The sequence below is a fragment of the Solanum lycopersicum genome, chromosome 9 (genome assembly GCF_036512215.1).
Source record: "Solanum lycopersicum chromosome 9, SLM_r2.1".
NCBI classification, from domain to species: Eukaryota; Viridiplantae; Streptophyta; class Magnoliopsida; order Solanales; family Solanaceae; genus Solanum; species Solanum lycopersicum.
Window position 1 is genome coordinate 34,510,907 of NC_090808.1, and position 18,632 is coordinate 34,529,538.

Below are 18,632 nucleotides of genomic sequence, written 5' to 3' on the forward strand. Positions count from 1 at the left end.
TTCTAGATGCCAGACCAAGGATTTAGAAATACATAACTTATCACTTTGCATGCAAGATACTAGGATAGAATTGTTATAGTTAGAATTATCAAGTTATGAACCTGTGGGGAACACGTAAACCCTAGTTACGTTGATTAATTGATTAAAATCCAACATTGAAACCTGTTAAGTGTCTCTTTCAATTTAGGTAGTTATTTTCATTCATTTAGAAATAGAAACCCCCCTTTTTATTGTTTTTACTTTCCAAGGAAGTTATTGACTAAACAAAAGTAATAATAGATTGAAGTTAAGTCTAGACTATTTTCCTCGTGGGAACGATCCCAACCTCACTAGTTGGGTTATTTACTTGACACTACCGCTTTACTTCTTATTTGAGAAGTAAGTTTGAGCGTATCAAATTTTGGCGCCGTTGCCAGGGAAAGTAGCTTTTAGATTTACTTGAACTTATTACTATAGTTTAGTTGATATTTTCTTGTTTTTACTTTGTTTTATTGTTTTTTTTCAGAACTATCCTCCTTGTATGCCAAATAAACAGTCGGACGAGAACTCTTGTTTCCCTACGATCACAAATTCGAGCATACACTGCGCAATATGAATCGAAACTTGGGAATAAATGATGATGATCTGAACCTTAACTTCCCAGCTCCAGTTGATGTTCATGGTCAGTTGTTACCCTACGCTCCGGGTGAACACCAACAGAGGGGAAAAAATCCCGCTCCACGGCCCCAAGCATACTACAAAGGCTATGATAACATAGCATACTCCGATGGGCCACTTGTCTTGCCTCCTCTACCCACAGGCCACACCTTTGTGGTAACTAGTAGCCTAATGCAAATGCTCACTGCCAGAGGTTTGTTTTCAGGGCTACCTTCTGAAGATCCACATGCCCATATAGCTAAGGTTAGGGCAGTTTGTAAGAGCTGTGTAGGGAGGTCTGATTTGGATTTAGATGTAATAGGCCCATATAGCTAAGTTAAGGGATGTTTTCTTAGCACGCTATTATCCGGTCTCCAAGAAACTAAACCACAAAGACAGAGTGAATAACTTTGTGGCACTACCAGGAGAGTCAGTTAGTAGTTCTTGGGATAGATTAACCTCGTTCTTGAGAAGTGTCCCAAATCACCGTATAGATAATGACTCACTAATGGAATACTTCTATCGCGGACAGGATGATAACAATAAAACGGTGTTGGACACTATATCAGGTGGATCTTATGGGGAGTGTCCTTACGCTGAGCTCGCTGAATAATAGAAAAAATCTCCCAGAATAACAAAGCTTGGAGTACTGGGAAGTCTGATACAGGGAGAAACACCTTCGCAGTGCAGTCCACTCACAACCCAGCCACAGATGAGATTCATGAAGAAATGGCTAAGATGAGAACCGAGCTTGGGTTGGTACTAAAACATGTCACTGGGGTGCAGAAAAGATAAATGCAGTCTACTACTTGGCTAAACCACCACCTCCTAATGATGAATGCTATTATGCGGAGGACACTTATGCATTAAATGAGCAGACGGGGGGTTTCCGACCAAGAACCCAAGGCTCAAATAAGGATAATTGGCGCCAAGGTCAAGGAAACCAACGTCAGAACTATGGTAACTACAACCGTAAGGGTCGCTATGTCCGAGATGGTAACTACAACCGCGACAACAACTTTAGCAGAGGTAACTACGGTAACAAAAATGATAGGAATGGGTCCTATGTCCCTCCCCAAAATCGTGAAGTTACTCCTAGGTATGGTGTAGATAGTATGGCGCAAGTTGTGGATATGTTGCACAATATGATGAGGAGGTTTGATGTTAGTGATGAGCACATTAAAGAGTTAATCTGTGATTTAGCAAGTATTGGGCAAAAACTTGATACACATGCAATATCAATTAAGCAGATCGAGTTGCAAATGGCCCAATTATCTACGACAATGAACAAACGGCAACCGGGCACTCTTCCTAGCAACACTGTCCAAAATCCAAAAAATGATGCACACTGTATGGCAATCACTACTCGAGGTGGTAAGCAAACCATTGACCCACCGATGCCGTCTAATGAGAAAAAGGTGAGAAGGGATGATGATTAGGTTGTAAAGGGCAGTGGTGAAGCAGAAGAGAGCACTTGAAAAGATACAGAAGTCCCTATGAAGGTAATTCCCATGTCTAGACCACCACCACCCTTCCTTCAGAGATTAGTGAAAAAGACCGAGGATGGTAAATATCGGCGTTTTATAACAATGTTGAAGCAACATTCTATCAATGTCCCTTTGGTAAAAGCTTTAGAACAAATGCCTGGTTACGCCAAGTTTATGAAAGATCTTGTAACCAAGAAAATATGGGTCACTTTTGAGGATGATGATAGACTTCAGCATTGTAGTGCTATTGCTACAAGGTCCGTCATACAAAAGAAAGAATATCCGGGTGCGTTCACTATTCCTTGTAAAGTCGGGTCATTACATTTTGCGAAAGCATTATGTGATCTGGGGGCAAGCATAAATCCCATGCCCCTCTCGATCTACAAGAAGTTGTGTTTGGGGGATCTAAAATCCATTGCGATGCGGCTACTGTGGGCTGATCGGACAGTGAAAAGGCCAATACGGATACTGCATGATGTGCTAGTAAAAGTGGAGTCATTCATCTTTCCGACTGATTTTCTTATTCTTGATTGTGAAGTCGATTTTAAAGTGCCTATTATTCTTGGGAGGCCATTCCTTGCTATAGGTAGAGCCTTAGTTGATATTGAAAAGGGGCAGATGAAATTTTGGTTGAACAATGAAGAAGCGACCTTCAACGTTTGTAGGACCATGAGGCAGAGTGGTGAGCTCCAATCGGTATCATCCATATTCCACAAACAAAAGATGAAGAAAGAAAATGAATAAAAAAGTGCAAAACAAGAGTTTATGGTTGGGGATTTGGTGCTTGTAGACAGTTCTGGGGTGCCTTGTCTTCCGGGCAAGCTCAAGTCCAAATGGATTGGACCTTACTTGATTACCCAAGTACTCCCTCATTGAGCAGTTGAGTTAAAATGAAAGGAGGGAGTGTGGTTTAACATGAATAGAGAATGAATAAAACTCTATTTTGGGCATAAAGCATCGGGGAATGAATTTATATAGGCATAACATCTTGATGAAGTCTAAGTAATCAAGTGTCCCCAGTGTGCCGCGACATTTTATCAGGCACTTGTTAGGAGGCAACCCAATACTTAGTAATGGTAGCATTTTTCTACTAATGGGTTTTTAAATTTGCAGACACATCACTAGGAAATTCTGCAGAAAATTACTCTGCCGCAGTCATTGACGGATACATCGACGGACCGTTGCGCCTGCGACGGAACGTCGTATCCCTCCGTCGTACCAGGTACGTCCTTCTGTCATTTTCAAACTAGGGCACACACGACGGAACCAATGATGGGTCATCACAACTTTGACGGACCGTCGTCGGGGAATCGTCGCGTCATTAATGAGGCGTACCCGACCCGACCCGGTTGGAGTTTATTATAAAATTTAACCATTTAAACTCCCCAACCCCTCATTTCACCCCCATTCCTTCATTATTCCTCCCATTACCCTCTCTTTTCAACTTCCACAGTCTCTCCCACTATCAATCGATCATCGCCCCCCTCAAAATTCTCCAAAGCCCTAAAAGTTATCATCTAGTAGTCGGAGTTGCTGTTGTAGGTGTCTTCTTGGTCACCGAGTACTTCCCATCTTGTTTTTCTCCAATTCTAAGGTATGTATCTCTAATTTCTACTCATTTATCTTGTATTTTTTTATTAATTAGTATTAGCTTAGTTGTTCGTGATATGTTCGTTTCTTTTATATAAGGTTCGGTCTAATCTAGGTTAAAAAAGTTCGAAATTGTCGTGTTTACAACCATAGATATAGGTGCTTTTGCATTGCTAGTTTCCTAGGTAGTTGGGTTAGACAAATGTAGGTCCAAAACACTACAAGTTCGATTTGGGTTCATTGGGGATGAATGGAGTACCCCAGTTCTGTCACTAATCTACTGAACGAGACCTCGATGACGGGCCGTCGTACCCACGACGGACCGTCACAGGGTCCATTCCAAAAGCCCTAACACCCCGTTGCCCATTTTTCTAAGTGTCCCCCAACGGACACATGTGACGGACCGTCCTGCACAACCAATCTGGTTGTCAGAGACCTTGTTTTTAAGGGACTCTCATTTTTTTCTATGTGTCCCCCAACGGACACATGTGACGGACCGTCGTCTTCACAACGGTCCGTCTTGCACAACTATTCTGGTTGTCAGAGACCCTGTTTCTAAGGGTCTCTCACTTTTTCTAAGTGTCCTTCAATGAACACATGTGACGGACCGTTGTTCCCACGACGGTCAATCCTGCATGACCGTTATGACGGTCAGAGACCCCTCTCCAAAGGGTCTTTCACTTTTTCTAAGTGTCCTCCAACTGACACATGTGACTGACCGTCGTACCCCCGATGGTCCGCCCTGTATGACCGTTATGACGGTCAGAGACCCCTCTCCTAAGGGTCTCTCATTTTTTTCAAAGTGTCCTCTGACGGACACCTATGACGGATCGTCGTACATGTGACGGTCCATCCTGGACATACCGTCATAATAGTCAGAGACTCTTTTTCATAGTTCTTCATATATACATAGTCTAAGTAAGACATGACGGACCCCATGACGGTCCGTCATATTCACGACGAGCCGTCGCGTGGCCATCGTCTGTCAGTGTTACTATAGAAATGACATACTATTTTCAATTTTTTTGTATGGTTTTGCTTGTCTTGTTTGCCACTACTCGTACTAATATTGATCCTTTACAGGTACTTTCTACTATGGCACCCAAGAAAGATCGAATTTATGCACGCGGGCGATCGAATTTATGCACGCGTAACCCCGAGTACGTGCCCCCAGGCACTTCCACCCCTTCCCGTGCTGCACATGTTTCCAGAGCCACGCCCAAAAAGGTGGCGTCCGGCGTAGTCAATTCCTCCCAGTCTGATGAGGAGTGCACACTGACCGGCACACCCTCTGGGTCAGCCACAAATGAAGAAGAAGCGTCTGGCTACTTAGGAGTATTGCAGTCAGAGGAAGCCTCCGGCTCTGCTGAGGTTCCCGCACCCGCCACCGCTGCAGTGTCGGCCTCGTCTGATGAGGCTGACAGTTCTGAATCGACATCAGGTTCACCAGCTCAGGCCCCCACCCCAGCCATTGACCAGCCCAACCGATGGTGTGTCGACGAGCAATTTTAAGTCTACTCCGACGCCAAGTTCCTAATTGACAAAGGAGTTATGACTCGAACACTCACCTTGGAGCGGCGGGTCCTTACAGGGAGTCTCTCAACGATGCCTGAGATCCACAATCTCTTCACCAGGCATCGCCTGGAGTGGACAGCACGTCCGTTAGGACATTATAGTGAAGAAATGATCCGAGAGTTCTACGCATCCTACATAGCGACTCTCCGATCACAGATAGATAGGCGGGATGAACCCGCCAAACAGGCCCCACTGGAGCATGTCCGAGTACGGGGCATGCAGGTTGACATTTCCCTGCCTGCCATCCGCCGGTTTCTATACGGCGAGGGTGTTGATTCTACTCGGACCCCTCTCACTGCCAAGTTTAACTACCGCTGGCAGATTGTTAAAGATGGCCAGTTCCTGCGCGAGCCATCACTGAGAGAGACCACCAAGAGGTGGATGGCCCTGCACCTGTCAGTTGATGGAGAGGGTGCCGACTGGGTGACCGAGCCAAAAGGGGACATCAAGAAGGCCAACCTCACTTTCACGGCGAAGTTCTTGTGGCTGATTATCCGCCCTGCCTTTCCCCCACAGCCGCTGATAATATCGTTACATGGGATCCAGCAGTGTTGATGGCGGCGATAATAGTCGGGTTCGAGGTGGATTTCGCGTGGCTTCTACAGGCAGTCATGCACGAGAGGGCTTACAAGGTCACTACTACTTACCCTTTCCCGTGCATGATCTTTTCTCTCTGCAGGTCCGCAGGTGTGCCTATATGGCACATACATCAGCTCATGACCCCGCAGGGCACTGTTGACTTCCGCCTCATCAGAGATGAGGCCAATGAGTTTGCTCCACGTAGAGGGCCCCATCTAGAGCTGCCCCCACTTGCTGATGATCTTGCTGATACGGTAGCCCAAGCCCGCACGGCCCGAGCTCCTCTCGCACAGCCCCTCTACCGGCGCTGGTCCCGCTTGCTAGGGTCCAAAAATTAGAGGCGCAAATGGCTACACTTCTGCATCATATCCAGCCATGGATGCAGAAGTCTATTACTGAGTCAGAAGAGCGCCTAGAGCGGAAAATGGTCCAGTATACAGAGCGGAAGATCGCTGAGGTTCACCAGCACTTGGATGCCTTTTAGTTGAGGGTGCTAGCCCGGCTAGCCCATCTAGTGGACGTGTCGACTCTTCGGGCTGCGTTCGATAACCTTCGCACAGATATTAACATGATCTTAGAGGATAGGGTGCCTGAGTCTGAGGCCCCTTCTGTCGAGCCTACTGAAGACACAGTGTTGGCGGCCCTATTTTCCACTTCAGAGATTCCACCACCTTCCCCTCGATATCATGCCAAGAGGCGTAGGGGTCGAGCAGAAGACGAGGCGTGATCATGGAAGAAGGAGCGCCGAGAGATGGAGGCTGCGAGGAGAGCCTCACTTGTTGAGGAGGAGGCGCACCACATGAGAGCATCAGAGTTAGCGGCTGGAGCGTCTAGCTCCCGAACTTTGGAGATAGCAGGAGGCACTACTAATGGTGCGGTTGTTGCTGAGGAAACCACTGAGGGTGTCCAGATTGCAGAGGATGTGGGTTCCGGGGACCGAACCCACCATCTTGCTGATCGACGGCGCTTTGCGCCACAGGTTTGCTTCACTTACCACTCTAGTATTTATATTTTTATATATTGGGGAAAATTGCATGTTTTTTGTTGGGGGTGGGGTAAATGGAAAGTGAGTGTTAGGGTGAAGTCTGAGTAGCCCAATTCACTATCCTCTTTTGGGGTCTTCTTGCCTGTGTTCTTTTTCCCCAAAAGACTGATTACTTTTTCTGTTGAACCGGCATGTCTATATCTTTTGTACATAGTTTAATTCCGGAGCATGATGGCTAAATAATATCCTGATAAATTAGAAAATGATGCATGACTAGGCATAGTAACTGATAAATGTGTAACTCTAAGCATGACATAGTGGTACACCATTGCATTACCCTAAGTCTAAAATTCGAACTAGGTGTCTGATAATCTGGTAAAGTGATGCGATGTCAAGTGAGTGTGAGGAAGATGTGAATAGTCCACTATTGGTACTGAGCTAAAACTTGCCTGGTTAGTCTTGCTAAAAGTAAGTTGTAATTTCTAGCCTAAATAAAAGAAACCAAATGAAATTTATCCTTCTTTGATCCAAATGATCTGAGCTTAAATTAGACCTTTCTTTTTCAGCGCAACCGATCTTTTTTGGGAACAATGTGTTGGCCCTGGTCCCTCCTTGGACATGTGCACCTCAGCTTATGCCAAAAACATAAGTTGAGGGTGGCTAATGCAGTAAACAACCTTCGTTATGGTCCTGACCCAACATTGGGTATTGTGTACCTTGACTCATGGCAAAGCCATGAGTTGAGGGTGGCTATTATGAGGAATGCTCTGGAAAGTGGGGTTGAAAGAACAAAGAGAGAGAAAGAACAAAAGTAAAGTGACTCAAGAATTAGTTGAAAGAAAAGTAAAGAAAAAGAAAAATATACAAGAAATACAAGCAAGAAAAGAAGAGAGTCACTTACACAAATGAAGAAAGAAGAGAAAATAGCAAGGTGAAAGAATATTAGAAACTGGGCGAGATAAAATGATAGAAAGTAGAAGGTTTAGCCTATCTTACTAGCTAAAAAAGTCCTATCGTGATCCTAAAAAAAGTTGTATAGAGAACTTAAAGCAGTGAAAATAAGCGCAAGCTTATGGCAATATGTATGAATGAGTGTGACTTTGTTCTGAGAGCGAGTGTTGAAAAGTAATCCATATACTCAAACTGAAATCATTGTGTGAAAAATGAGGATTTTGTTTTAAAGTGAGGACACTATTTGCAATACCGGAATTATTCGCACCTCGGTGAGAAATTGAAGACGATAGGTGTTAGTGCATGGTGAGTCTGTGTCATGTTCTGATCCCACATAATTCAAGCCTAATATTGATAGAATGCAAAGATTTGATAAGATTAATCGGGATTGATAGCCAAATGATTGCAAAGGATGAAACATGGATACTATTGTACAAAGATTTTGTATTGAGTTATAGTACGTCGCTTGAGGACAAACAACGAACTTAACTTGAGGGTGTTGACATACCGTGGTTTCACGGTATTATTAATACATTTTCCTTAAGTTTAGTGTGTCCAAAAGCCTTTTTGTGCTAATTTTCTATAAGTTTTGCTTTGTTTTGCTGGAAATCTTTCCAAAAATGAATGCGGAGATTTTGAGCGAAGAAATGCAGAAGAGACCACCTACGGAGCTTATGACGGTCCGTCATGCTTGTGAATGTCCGTAGGTGGCAGCGTAGTGCAGCTGCTGAAGGAAGATGGGGAAGTCTGACCAAGTGTGGGGTTACGAAGCTTGTGACGGTCCGTCGTGTCTATGATGGTCCGTCTTGTAGGTTTGTCATGAAGTTCAGAGAAGTAATCCCAGTACCCATATTCCAAGAGTTGAACCCTCGACTGACCGTTGTGCCTATGACAGTCTGTCATACTTGCCGTCGAGGGTAATGAAGAGAGCAGCAGAAGAAATTTCATAAGTATGGGACGACGGAGTCCATGACGGTCCGTCATGACCACAACGATCCTCGCGAGGTCCGTCGACCCAGCCGCATTTTGGGAGATTTCCAGCAAATAGAGTCCTTGTTTAATTAGGTTTTTATTTTCTATAAATAGTTCGAAAAACCTCATTTTTGTGGTTAGACTCTTAGACTGTTAGACTCTGTATTGTTAGACTCTGGATCATTGTGAGCCTTTTGTATTAGTCTTAGATTCTTGATTATCTCTAGACTTTTTGTGAGATTACTTGATTACTTTGAGATTCTTGCAATTGATTATAGGTGATTAATCAAGCAAACTTTTGGATTATACTCTTTCTCATTGAAGTAAGTACATGAATTCTTATTTAATATATTTGAATATTGTTATTATGACTATGGGTAACTAAAGTCCATAACTAGGGTTGTGGGAACCATAGGCAAAAAATTAGATAAAACCTAACTAAAATAAAAATTCTAGAATAGTGTCTTGCATGTATTAATAATACTTTCGCTTAGAAGACTTTTTAACGGATGGCCAACGTTAGAACTCGCCTTAATGCTACTTGCCAGAACAAGGAGGTAGATAATAGGAAAAGAATTATCAACATAGATTTAGTGTATACTATCTAATAGGCTAGTATTGATTGGTACGCGGTAATAACTTAGTCAGATATCGAATACGATACTTAATATAAGGTAAAGATAAGGGTTAGGATAGCAACACACGTAGCCGGACCAAGGTGCGGAATGAGATTTTCTAGTTGCCGGACAAAGGATTTAGAAATACATAACTTATCACTTTGCATGCAAGATACTAGGAAAGAATTGTTATAGTTAGAATTATCAAGTTATGAACCTGTGGGGAACACATAAACCCTAGTTACGATGATTAACTGATTAAAATCCAACATTCAAACCTGTTAAGTGTCTCTTTCAATTAAGGTAGTTATTTTGATTCATTTAGAAATAGAGACCCCCCTTTTATTGTTTTACTTTCCAAGGAAGTTATTGACTAAACAAAAGTAATAATAGATTGAAGTTAAGTCTAGACTATTTTCCTCGTGGGAACGATCCGAACCTCACTAGTTGGGTTATTTACTTGACACGACCGCTTTACTTCTTATTTGAGAAGTAAGTTTGAGCGTATCACCTACCCCTTATTTCATCATTCCCACAAGAAGGATACTATATGGATTTCAACTTCAAGATATGTCAACCTCCTTTCTAGTTTGAAGGTTAAATTTAATGACCCTCTTAACTATGTTCAAGGTCATATTTCAATCATACAATCACATAAATGACAAAGATTCTTTAGCCTAGTAAGTCAAGAATTCATATTCACATTCTTCATGTATCAAGTATAGGGACGTATGTATATCAATACAAGACACACTTCATCATCAACTTATCACCTGTATAATAACATTCAAGTAACACATAAAGACAGCCAAGACTACTACAAGTCACCCTATTCATTCCTATGGAAACATTATCATATTTCATCATAAGACTCGTATAGTCATTTAGGAAGAGTCATACTCAAACATCCAGTATACACACATAAGAACATCACTATAGTCTATCATGATCACCTATAATCATTTAGAAGAACTCATGGTTTAAATTTACACATATACATAACCATAATCATATGTCACATTGATTACATCACAAGTCAAAACATGATAATATCGCAATTCATAAATTAATGCTGACAAGACCATGTTCTTCATAATAATAACACATAATCACCGCCACCATAATTGGACCATACCAATCACCACAATTCAATACCTATACTACAAAATATTGAGGGAATAAGGTCAACACACAATAATTCCATCAAGACCACCTCAAACTCATAGCAATTTCAACCAATTCCATTCACAAAGGTCTTACCAATAGCCATACCCACCAATCTAATCCAATAATAAAACCATACAATGAATAACATAATACAATATGAGAATTACGAAATTGAGGAAGTGCATGTACAATTCTAACATAATTCATACATCTTTCAATAGCCTTATACAATCTACATAAGAACTAAATACTACTAAGCCTTAATCAAATCACCCATATTAGAATCAAAATTAAAGAAATCATTATTTGCATGGGCTCATAGAGATTTTGATTTAAAATCATCTAATTAACATCAATTCAATAATAAATCATTGATTCAAAACGATTTATGCAAGAATCCAGGGCAAGAATTCAATTTAGAAGTTCATACTTTAAGGAAGTCTTGGAAAAACCTTTTGAAGTTGGAACTTTGAAGAAAGAGAGCTCAAGGATGAAAAACCATACCTTGATTGATGAAAATCCACGATATTGATGAAAATTTGTTGGATAAATTAAGCTCGAAGCTCCAACATTCCTTTAAGCTTCAATAGAGTTCTTCTTTGGGGTTTTGGTTTTGATTTTTAAATAATGAACTCATATATATGTTCAAGACTTATAAAACCACTTAAAATACCAAAAATCACCCTTAGTAACCACACTTTTTTATAAAGCTACGTAAAATACCTCAAAATGACCTTGGCTTGGCCGAGACACCTGCAGAAAATCTGCAAGTCTAAATCGACGGTAGGAACAATGGGGCATCGACCATCCAACAGACCATCCTGCAGGTTCGTGGTTTTGGTCAGGGATCCTCGTAGGTCAAGCTAACATAGGCAGGAATTTGAACCCTTTTGGACTGGAAGGCCGGGTTAGAAGGACCAAGATTGATCTCAAATTGGGGTAAAAAGGAGTACAATCTCCCACACTAATCGATGAGGCATCAACAGGACAACTGTCCCCTGATTGGCCCTTGTGGTTTTGGAGTGTTCTGGCAGTTTCAAGCCATAAGTTTGGGTCCTCTTCAAGGACCCTTAGGCTGGTCTTTGGGGAGTCTTGCCTGGACATTTCCAACCCAAATACACTCGTATAGATGTTAGGAATCTCTCACGTCCATTTGAACCAAAACAAACATGTAAAACATGTAAAGGAACATTAGAATACACAAACACGTCTCAAGGCTATGTTTTGAACGTCTTGGACGTTCTTGGACATTTGTCCTCCGAATACTTACAGACTTTACACACTGCCTCTAAACACTATTACTAACCATTTTATGACCTCATACCTACATGAAAGATATGTTAGGATCTAGTTTCATGTAGTTCATTTTAGGTTCGCTACATTGCTCCCACACCGAACAGAAATTTCCTACTTTCTAAGGTAAAAGACTACAAACGTCTATCTTAGGTGGGATCCACCAGTTAATTTTTTTGTGAAAATCCTACCAGCGGCATGTAGTTAGGAACATGGAGATTGATACTGGAGTCCATACCTCTACTAACAGGATAGTCTCCATCATAATATCCTATCGGTGCTAAGTAAATTTCCAACGGGAAGTCATATTCATAACATATTATCATAGATGAAAAAAGTAGAGTTAAATTAATAATCAAAGCTTTAAAAATTATACAATATCTCTTTAAATCATGAATCGTGCATGAATAAGAAAACCTTAAACCTTAACATGATCCATATATTAGAGAAAACTTTTCACAATTTCAATGATGATCATCTTATAGAAACTTTTAGATCATAAAATAACTTTTCAGAAATCACGCATAAACTTTCAAAAGTATCATTGATAAAATTATAGCTCTCTTTCATAAACATGTATCTTCATAAATTCATAGTCAAATTATAAACAATGCATGAGTCCATATGAAATTCATTGAAAAGTATATAAGTGAATCAAATTATTCAAGAGAAATGGTCTAATGAACAATTATACTTGTACGTGTTTGTATTATGAACTATTCAACTTAACTATTAATCAGTTGAACCCTTAGATTCAATTAAAAAAAGATTTTAAAACCCTTCTGACCGTGTCTATAGTTCATACTCCCTTAGACATATAGTAACATTCCAGAAAAATGTACTTGTCTAGTGAAGATTCTATTAGGTTTTAAAAATATGAATTGAGGTACATATGCATCCCAATGACCAATATTGAGTAATATTAGAGAATATTGGCTTAAGGGTGTTAGCCAATTTTTGTATGTATTCACAAGTAACTTATAACTTAAAAATAACCTTTGATGTCCAAACAATCCAATCCAAGCTTCTTTAGGAATTGTACCAGCAATGAAGATCCTAAGGTACAATTATTAAATTCTTAGCACATTAGGTACGAGGCTTCCAAGTGTCAAGCCTAGGTACCATAGCACATAATCATTTAAAATTATCATGTATATTAAGTAGTTCCCAAGACATAGTGAGGATCCTCGGACAAGAAGTGAACTTTCCAGAATGAACGGATTGAGGAAAGTGCATAGCAACACATGTGCAAGCACATGGTCTACTAACTGCCGAGTGACAAGCCCAACCGATTTCGGTTAGGGCGGCTAGGGGAAAGGCGTGTCAGATCAAACCAAGTAGGGTCGAGCCTCCTAACTAATTGTAGATCCTGAGAAACGTCCCTAACTAACCAACTAACCTAGGACTAACAAAAATTAACTAACTAGTGTGCCCAAAATACTAAGACCTGCCCGGCTAACACTAGCCGAGAAACTAACTAAAGAAACATCCTGGTACGTTACCTAGGATGGTCCAAAGGGGTTTGTTAAGGTTCTAACGACTTAGGGGTACTTTTGTAATTATCCTAAGTCACTTAATTAATTAAATTAGCAACTGAATGAATCAATTTAATTCCTAGTCAAATCTGAAACCCTTAGTCAAATGTTCTCCTAGTTATAGTCAAATTACGAGGGGCGTTTCATAAATTCATAGTCAAATCATAAACAATGCATGAGTCCATATGAAATTCATTGAAAAGTATATAAGTGAATCAAATTATTCAGGATAAATGGTCTAATGAACAATTATACTTGTAAGTGTTTGTATTATGTACTATTCAACTTAACTATTAATCAATTGAACCCTTAGATTCAATTAAAAAAAGATTTTAAAACCCTTCTGACTGTGTCTATACTTCATACTCCCTTAGACATATAGTAACATTCCAAAAAAAATTACTTGTCTAGTGAAGAGCATGTTAGGTTTTAAGAATATGAATTGAAGTACATAGGCTTCCCAATGCTCAATATTGAGTAATATTGGGCATATTATAGAATATTGTCTTAAGAGTGTTAGCAAATTTTTGTATGTATTCAAAAGTAACTTATAACTTAAAAATACCATTTGATGTTCAATTACTAAAATCCAAGCTTATTTAGGAATGGTACTTGCAATCCTAAGCTAAAATTATTTAATTCTTAGCACATTAGGTACGAGACATCCAAGTGTCAAGACTAGGTATGATGGCACATAATCATTTAAAATGATCATGTCGATTAAGTAGTGCCCAAGGAAATACTGAGGATCCTTGGACAAGAATTGAACTTTCCATAATGAAAGAATTGAGGAAAGTGCACAGCAACACATGTGCTACTAACGCCCGAGAGACAAGCCCAACTGATTTCGGTTAGGGCGGTTAAGGACAGGCGTGTCAGATCAAGCAAAGTGGGTCTAAGCCTCCTAACTTATTGTAGGTACTAACAAACGTCCCTAAATAACTAACTAACCTAGGACTAACAAATATTAACTAGCTAGTGTGCCAGAAATCCTAAGACATAACCAGGTGACTCTAGCCGAGAAACTAACTAAACAAACATCATAGTACCTTACCTACAATGGTCCAAAGGGGTTGGTTATGGTCCTAAAGACTTAAGGGTACTTTAGTAATTAAACCTAGTTCACTTAATTAATTAAGTTATCAACTTAATTGATTAATTTAATTCCTAGTAAAACCCGAAATCCTTAGTCAAATGTTCTCCTAGTTGTAGTCAAATTAGGATGGACATTTTGGTGATTTAAGTGGAAAGTCTTTAGGGTAATTCTTGGGAAGTCTATATATTGATATTAGGTCAGTTTTAGACAATAATTACATGTACCAAATCAGAATCAAACAAAATTATCTCAATCCCTCAAGAACGCTCTCTTTTTCCAAACTTCATTGAAGAACCAGAAAAGCTTAAGGAAGAAGACAAATGTTTTGAAGTTTCCAACAAAGATTTCATGGATTCTTCATATTTAAGGAATGTGTTTTTCACTCTTGGGATTCCTTTCCCAAAGAGGTCCTTTCAAGATAAGTTTTCAATAACTTTGAATACTAGGATTTTTACTCTACACAATCGATTTTCTTCCTAACCCTACATTTATTGTTTTCAACGAAAAGTAAATGTTTTATATATTTAATTTCACATGAACATTTGAGTAATTGACTGATAATGTTTTATTGTTGTGTGATACATGATTTTTATCAATGTGATGGCTTAGAATGGGTTGTTTGTAGTGTTTGATAACGTGAAAACGTTAGGGTTAGAATTTAAGGTTTGAATGAACCCTTTAATGACTGGTTTACCTTATCCTACGCTATGCATTGATCTTCTACATGATTTTATGAGTTGTATTGATTAGGCCATTGAGTAGTTAACTATGTATGACTATGAGTATTGCATTTTGAAAAATATTCCTGGAAGCTAGAGGTAAGTCTTCTAAAATTGTGATTACTCTAAGATGTTTATGCTAGCCAATAAGTCATGATGCTATCTTATGAAAGTTTATATGATGTTGTTATGTGAATATGCTGGATGTGAAAATTTAAATTGTGATATTATGATAAGAATATGAAAACCCAAGTTATGATACTCTCTTTTATGCTTTACACAAGACGATTATGCCATGTAAATCTCACAAAAAGAAAGGTTACAATGAAAGGACAATTCTCATCTAATCTAAAAGAGCTCATGATCATGTTATACAAGGAGATAATTTCCTATGACATATGATACGTTTTTTTAGTAAGAGACAAATTAAAGGTTATTTCAAGAAAAGAGACTTAAAATAATCATCGATGAACTAGATATGGGAAGAATCTCTTCTCCAGCGAGAAGGTAGGTTCACAAAGATTCTCATGACATTGAGGCTGACATGTAATGTGGAACTATGGGTCTCTAATACATATTCTAGTTCTTGAACTATGCTTCCACCATAGAATACTAGCTAGTCGATTCACCTAGAATGCTACATCATGTTCGGTTATACTTTGGCCGGTAGACCACTTCTTTTCACTCTGTGGAAGATACTGATTCAATGTTTATCTCACATGGTCTATGTAAGATAATGTGTATGTTCCCTCATGTAAAAGGAAATATAAGTAAACGAACATTTACTAGGGTGACTTGAGCAATTGTCTTAGTATGGGTAGTGGTATGGGACGCTACCTAAACATTGCACAAGTGGACTCTAAGGGAAGTCCTAGGAGATTGTTCTTATGAATATGATAATATGAAAGATATGATGATTATGATATATGATGTTTCTCTTACCTGAATGTTGATCCTTATAATGAATATGTTATTGATTTATATTGTTATATGAAGCAAAGTTTTATTTATGGTCTCCTATCTTATCTACTTGGTCATGTGGGGTTATGGGGAGTCACATGACCATTGCACTTGTAGGTTGGGGATGGGATCGTTGGTAAGTGTTTTGAATGTTATGGTTATATGATTTATTGAATATGAATCGATAACGTGACTTCATGAGAATATGTCTTTGATTATGATCATGCTTTAAGTGACGGAATGTTTAACTTATGTATGTTATATAGTATGTACATTGAAGACTTTCATATGACTTAGCATGTTTTCCAAAGAGATGATAAATGATCCTATTTTATGCATGTCCCTATGTGTTATGTACATATACCCTACATAGTACATGTGGCGTACTAACTCCATTTCTTTATTTTACTACAAATGTAGGTTTCAGATATTGAAGTTAAGCAGGTCAATTTGAAAAAACTTGGAACTCTTTCTCCAAGACATGGTGGGTCCTAAAGTTTGGGACGTTACCATTTCAATTTCCAGCCTTATGAAGATTTAGTAGTTTTTAGAATCGTTATTCCATTATGTTCTTTGGATTCATTTGTACTAAGGCCTATATGGCATATTGACTATTATTGGCTAAGTCCGAATTTGCACTCTTAGATGGTTTTATATATGTGAGACAACTATTAGAATATCGTATGTCTTTATGAATCTTAAGTATGAAGTCTAAGTATAATTCATTAGTATATTAAAAGTTTTAAATTTTTCCGCAATTTTTAGTGATCACATGTTATGACGAATGCTAAGAGGATTTTGTGCAATCTCTGAGAGGTTAACGACGCCGGTCTCATCCGGGGTATGAAGTCCGAGTGTGACACATATGACATGTCAAATCGATATCACATAAATTAATAACACGTCATAATAATCTTCATTAAATACCATATACTAATATAATAAATTTTAATTTCGTTTCTTCAAACTATAATTTGGGGTTCACATGACCATACATATTCTTCTCATTCCTACGGTGAGATGGTCAAAGTAGTTTACAAGTGAAATCACATATTCTCTCTTATTCACCCATCTCCATCTCCAATAAAACCTCACCATTTTCCTTTTCTCGTTCTCCATCCTCCACAAATCCAGCAACTCTAAATTACTTCACCACCAACTCCACCTCTCTCGCACTCCATTCCGAATAAGTGAACGCAGAAAATACTGTCACGACCCTCAAGTACCCCTTAGAAGCTAACGACAACCCTCTAATCGTTATCGGGCATACTTTACCCTTTGGGGTCTTGTACAAGACCTTTAACGATCATTCATTACATAAGACATGAAAAGTAGTGCAAAATTTAAAACTTTTCACGAATAATTTTATAAACGAAGTCTTCCATAGAAACTTAAGGAATCTCATCGTCACAAGCCTACTTAAAGACACAACATAGTATCTTAGGGACTCGTCCCTTTTCATCAAAAGAAATACATAATAAGTCTTTAAATAAGGAACTAATAAAAGAACCACGCCCTCAAATATATGAGGACATACTTTCTCTTGAGAGAAACTTTCCCAAGCTTCACCTTCAATCCTTCAAAAGCTTCCAAATACTTAAAGAGTATATAAAAGTATGGGGTTAGTACAAAACAACGTATGAAGTATGGCATATGCAAAAACATGCAGAAAGGTACATTTTAGTAAAATAAGCTTTTATGTCAAATAAGTAAAGCATTCATCATTTAAGAGTTCAAATAGCATAGGGAATATCATTTAACACATTATAAAAGAATCTCATTTTTTGAATCAAAGAGCACATTATAGTAACATCTATAATTATTACTGTGAATACAAAACAGTGAATGACATAGTCCAGGTCATGTGAACTCTTTTCTGCTAAAGTTTCCCTATCCCAAGTTATCCTAAGATTCCCTAAGGTAAGTCAAGAAGGGACCACCGATATACCCCTTTCAAGGCACACCAAAGAGATCCTTAAGACCACCAATCATAGGCTTACCTCATATGGAAATCAAGTCCACACTCTTGGCAACATTTATGCCAAACATTCATTCATACAGGCTTCATGTAAGTAACCTTCTCCAATAGGACTTATAGGTCACACCAGTGCAATGTGAGGGTAGCATCTCATGATACTACTCCCACTTAGTTCTTCTAATGGATTCCCTTGAATTTGAGCACTTCACAATAACTTAACAAAATTATATTTAATTGGATAATGCATTATAGTTATCTAAATGACCCCAAAAATAGTGAACTTCCAAGGTATTTCCAATAAGGAAGTGAACTCATTTACGTAGGACTTTCCTAAGCGAGGTTATTATAAGACTCTCCAACGTAAGACATGAAGAAAACGTCCAATTACCCCTTTCAATAAACACGAAGATGTTCCTTAAGACTACCCACCATGACATTACTCACCTCGGGAGAACAAATCGCCACTCAATCATAAGACATTAGAAGAACACC